Below are 5,191 nucleotides of genomic sequence, written 5' to 3'. Positions count from 1 at the left end.
TGAAGGTCAGCCGGCTCGCAAGTGGTTATATAGTCTGTGCTTTGGCTCCCTCTGTTGGCAGAAAAGAAGAGGTTTGTCTGTTTTTACCTGTAGGAATTCTTGGTGCAAGTTGTGTGACGGTTCTTAACTGCATGTACTATTGCCTGAGATTCAGCTCTTAGATTTAGTAAAGGGGATGAGAAAACCTACTGGATATTTCTCCTCAGATGGAAACTAAATACAGATTTTCATTCCTTTTATATGCTAACATTGCTGCCTCTAAAACCAGACTCACTACAAACCACTTATTGTCAGAGAACATACACAGCACTTGTTCTGCCATGGCTTTCCCAGGCATCTAATTGTAAGATGTAAAAAAGTATATCTTGATTGCTCACAGAGTTGGTCACACAAGCCCTGGTTTTCCCACACTGTCTGGTAACCTTGTGTCTTGGTAATGTTTTCCATGACAAAGACAAGAGGTTTTGATCTCAACTATGGCACCCTACTCCAGTACTCTTGCCGGGAAAATCCCATGGACGGAGGAGCCTGGTAGGCTGCAGTCCATGGGGTCGCTAAGAGTCGGACACGACTGAGCGACTTCACTTTCTCTTTTCACTTTCATGCATTGGAGAAGGAAATGGCAACCCACTCCAGTGTTCTTGCCTGGAGAATCCCAGGGACGGGGAAGCCTGGTGGGCTGCCGTCTATGGGGTCACACAGAGGTTGGACACAACTGAAGTGACTTAGCATAGCATAGCATAGCATAGCATACTGAAAGCAATCAAATATCTAAAAATTATTTGCTTGATTTATCAAGTGGAATTAAGGACAAACACGTCTTTCCTTAACATGTGATTTCTTTTTCTATTCCCCCTTCCCAGACCTTTCACATATGAGTCAGAAGTTGTTAATCATGTCAATGATTCATCATTTGTGATTTGGCTCCAATGCTCCCAGAATTCCTCTGTATGGTATTCCAAGGAAACATTAAGCCATTGCAATTCCAAGGACTAGTGAAGACTCTAAGATGCCACTAATGCCTGGCACATTTCCAAGTTCAAAAAAGATTAAACAAAAACACTCTGAAGTCATTTGCTATTTTAAGAGTTAATTTTGTATATGTCAGAATTTCTCCTTCCTGCATATGAGGATATTTATTTTATTAATCTTAAAGGGGGCATAATGATGTTTTACATAAAGTGCTTACTGTCAAGAAACTTTATGTATTGTGGTAAAATGAAACATACAGGCCTGGCATCAGTCTGGGCTCTGGCATTGTTTGGAGAGGCAATGAACACAGGCCCTTAGCATCCCTGCACGTTCTTGCTGAGTGTGCTAAGAATGTAAGACCCTGCTCACTTGGGTCATTCTTCCAGGCTGTGTTTGCAGTGAGCAACCTTGAAGGATTAGGGAAGGTCTGTGAGACAAAGAGCCGGCTTGCTTACTGCTTGCTATAAAATGGTAGGTTCCCCAAGATCAGCATTCCTCTTATGTAATGCAACCCATTTTGTGTGCAATCATCCATCTGAGCCCACCTGCTTCTTTCCTGTGAGAATTGGGGTTCAGAGAACTGATACAATCATGTTAACACTCTGGCTACGGTCATAGTCTTTCATCTCTGACCCAGGAGTCCTACGTGTTCTGTCAACATCCATGAAACTGGAAAGATGTCCTAACTGGCAAGTAGGGTAAAACAGACGATTCTTCAAAGTTCTTGTCACACTCCATCGGGGCCTCCCTACACAAGTCATTTAGCTGCAGTTTCCCTTCCTTATAAAGAGGATGATAGTATCTGGCTCATAACATTGTAGTGGTTGGGTTCAGTTCAGTTGCCCAGTCGTGTCCGACTCTTTGAGACCCCATGGACTGCAGCACGCCAGGCTTCCGTGTCCATCACCAACTCCTGGAGCCTGCTCAAACTCATGTCCATCAAGTCGGTGATGCCATCCAACCATCTCATCTTCTGTCGTCCTCTTCTCCTCCTGCCTTCAATCTTTCCCAGCATCGGGGTCTTTTCCAAGGAGTCAGTTCTTTGCATCAGGTGGCCAAAGTATTGGAGCTTCAGTTTCAGCATCAGTTCTTCCAATGAATATTCAGGACTGATTTCCTTTAAGATTGACTGGTTTGATCTCCTTGCAGTGCAAGGGACTCTCAAGAGTCTTTTCCAACACCACAAGTCAAAGGCATCAATTTTTCCATGCTCAGCATTATTTATGGTGCAACTCACATCCATACATGATTATTGGAAAAACCATAGCTTTGACTTGATGGACCTTTGTGGCAAAGTAATGTCCCTGCTTTTTACTATGCTGTCTAGGTTGGTCATAGCTTTTCTTCCAAGAAGAAAAGCTTCTAATTTCATCTTCTACTTTCATGGCTGCAGTCACCATCTGCACTGATTTTGGAGCCTAAGAAAATAAAGTCTGTCACTGTTTCCATTGTTTCCCCATCTATTTGCCATGAAGTGATGGGACTGGATGCCATGATCTTAGTTTTTTGAATGTTGAGTTTTAAGCCAGGTTTTCACTCTCCTCTTTCACTTTCATTAAGAGATTCTTTAGCTCCTCTTCACTTTCTGCTATAAGGGTGGTATCATCTGCCTATCTGAGGTCATTGATAATTCTCCCGGCAATCTTGATCCCAGCTTGTGTTTACTCCAGCCCGAAATTTCGCATGACGTACTCAGCATACAAGTTAAATAAGCAGGGTGACAATATACAGCCGTGACTACTCCTTTCCCGATTTGAAACCAGTTTGTTCCAGGTCCGGTTCTATCTGTTGCTTCTTGACCTGCATACAGATTTCTCAGGAGACAGGTAAGGTGGTCTGGTATTCCCAGCTCTTAAAGAATTTTCCACAGTTTTTTGTGATCTACACAAAGACTTTGGGGTAATCAAAGTGGAGTGAAGTTAAATAAGAATGTACTGATCCCTACTCTACTCGACCCTTTCTGGGTGCTTCCTCCCTCTTTAGCACTGGGATAGGGTGCGGAAGGCACGATGTAGCTGGGCAGAGTGGAACGGAGTGGACCACAGGGTAGGCTGCAAACGAGCCTGAAGAGATGGCACAGTAGCAGCCCCGCAATTTCTAAGTAGGCGGGCTCGGAAAACCGCAAGCTGATTGGAGCGGGGACCAAGGATTTTGTATGCAAAGGCGTTTGCGGGGCAACCACGCGGTTTTTACTTGGCTCGTCTATTTCAAGTGGCTTTCGGGTCGTACTGATAGGAATTACAGGGAGCACTGAAACCCCAGGTTCCCTCAGACAAACCCTTGTATTAGTGGCGACCGCGCCCTTTCGAGCAGCGGGAGCTAACCCAGCCTGTGGCTGCGCCGCCTCCCGGAAACCCCGCGGCTGCTCTCGGGCGCGCGCCCCCCGACCGCTCGTGACCGCTCACGCATGCTCCCCGCGCTCCCACGCGCGCAGGCCCTTCGCCGCCGCCGCCCACGCAGCCGCGTGCTCTGGCCGCGCGGACTCGGCAGCTGCGCTGCGCCCACCAAGCCAGCTGCCGGCGCTGGGACGAGCTCTCGGAGGATGCTGCAGCGTGGGGCGCGTCGCCCCCCTCAGTCCACCAGAGCCCGGATACCTTAGAAATTCGGCTCTGGGTCTGTGGGGAGCGAAATGCAACCCAAACTCCATTTTGCCGAACCCCGCGCAAATAAACACACACAAGCATTCACACAGACGTCGCCGCGACCCGCGCCCGCCGCGGCGGATTCCGGCCGCGTGCGGCCAGGAAAGAGCTCGGGACCCGGGAGGGGTCGCTGCTCGGGACCAGCCGCTAAACGGTGCGACGTAAGTGCCCGGCGTTACCGGCCCGGCTTAAAGGCGCAACTGCCGGCTGGAGGCCTGCAACTCCGGGGCGGGGCCAGACCGGGCGGAACCGGCCGCGGGAGAGCGGGCAGGCGGGGGAGATCGGAAAGGAGAATAGCGGGGGAGGAGGAGCGCGGGCGTGATTTGTCCTTATCGGCCAGGTACGGCGGCGCCCAGGGCGGGCCGGAGACCGGGCTGCGGCTGCGCTCAGACTCAACCAGCCCGCGCCCGGCGCCCTCGCAACATCCCTTCTCTTGCAAGGCTAAGCCGACTTTATTAAAAGGCGGTCGCCGAATGAGGACGGGCGCCAGCTAGCGATGTTTGGAAGCACCCTGGCCTCAGTGATACAGACCAACAGTTAATGGGGGCGGTGGGAAGGGCGCGGGGCCGTCGCCTCTGGCTTAACAGAGCAGATGCGCGGAAACTCCAACAGGTGGCTCCGTGGCGCAATGGATAGCGCATTGGACTTCTAGAGGTTGAAGGCATTCAAAGGTTCCGGGTTCGAGTCCCGGCGGAGTCGGAGGTTTTTTCCAACCCCCTGTTTTATTTTCTACACCAGTCATTTCTCTCCTTTTCTTAAAGGGTGTACACTCGCCTCGCATTCTCTGCCCGCTCTCCCCACTGCCTTCGGCTTTCTGCAGCTCTTTTTCTTCTAGTCGCTCTCACCTCTATAGTCTATCCCTCCCCTTACTTCCCTGGCTCGGTGGCTCTGGGCCAGGGCCCTGCCGACTCCGGAGCCTGATCCGGGAACTGGGGAAAGCAGCCCGGGCGGCATAGAGGCAAGGTCTCGCGGTTTCAGCCTAAGCAGAACGCGGGGGAGGCCCCGTCTCGGTTGTTCGGGAGAGCTGGCTCCAGACCCCTTCGCCAGGGGCGCGATTGTGGCTGCTAGGGAGGGAGGGGCGAGCGAAGGACAGGGAAACGCGCCCACACGGTGAGCAGTCTTCCAGCCCAGAAGGCTCCCAGCCCAGTGGGATCCTGTCACAAATGCAGATTTCTGGGCGTCACTCCCGTGGGGCCCAGGAATCTGACTTTCGAATAAGAACGCCTGCTCCTCTCCTCCATGATTCAGGTGCAAAGAGACCCAAGGTCCACTCTGCCTGTCAGCTCCTTTAGGCAAGGCTATCTTTTACCTCTTCTAACAGATTCTTTACCGACTGAGCTACCAGCGAAGCCTTTCTGACAATTCATATCTTTGCATGAGATTAGGGTTCTACCTCGATGAATGCGAATAAATCAGTGAGTGGATGAAATTTTAACAATGCTGAAACAAACAATTCATGCAAAAAATACAAAATCCCAAATTGTCCAGAAAAGTACAGGGAAAAGTAAACATCTTTGTTCTTCCTATTTCCCAGCCCTTCTTCAACTCTATAAGCCATCAGTGAAAATGGTTTTTTG

At 50.3% G+C, this 5,191-nt stretch overlaps 2 non-coding genes across 2 annotated transcripts; both read left to right on the top strand.

Moving 5' to 3' along the window:
- The first annotated feature begins 3,509 nt into the window (after window positions 1-3,509).
- Window positions 3,510-3,626, top strand: MIR760 (microRNA mir-760). The gene has a single exon (NR_031382.1). It is a non-coding gene; the product is annotated as a microRNA mir-760 (primary transcript).
- Window positions 3,627-4,228: 602 nt separating this feature from the next.
- On the top strand, window positions 4,229-4,313 carry TRNAR-UCU (transfer RNA arginine (anticodon UCU)). Its single transcript is given in 2 exon segments — window positions 4,229-4,265; window positions 4,278-4,313. It is a non-coding gene; the product is annotated as a tRNA-Arg (tRNA).
- Window positions 4,314-5,191: the final 878 nt, after the last annotated feature.

The sequence above is a fragment of the Bos taurus genome, chromosome 3, assembly GCF_002263795.3.
Source record: "Bos taurus isolate L1 Dominette 01449 registration number 42190680 breed Hereford chromosome 3, ARS-UCD2.0, whole genome shotgun sequence".
Taxonomy (NCBI): Eukaryota; Metazoa; Chordata; class Mammalia; order Artiodactyla; family Bovidae; genus Bos; species Bos taurus.
This window is presented reverse-complemented; position numbering and strand designations above follow the sequence as displayed.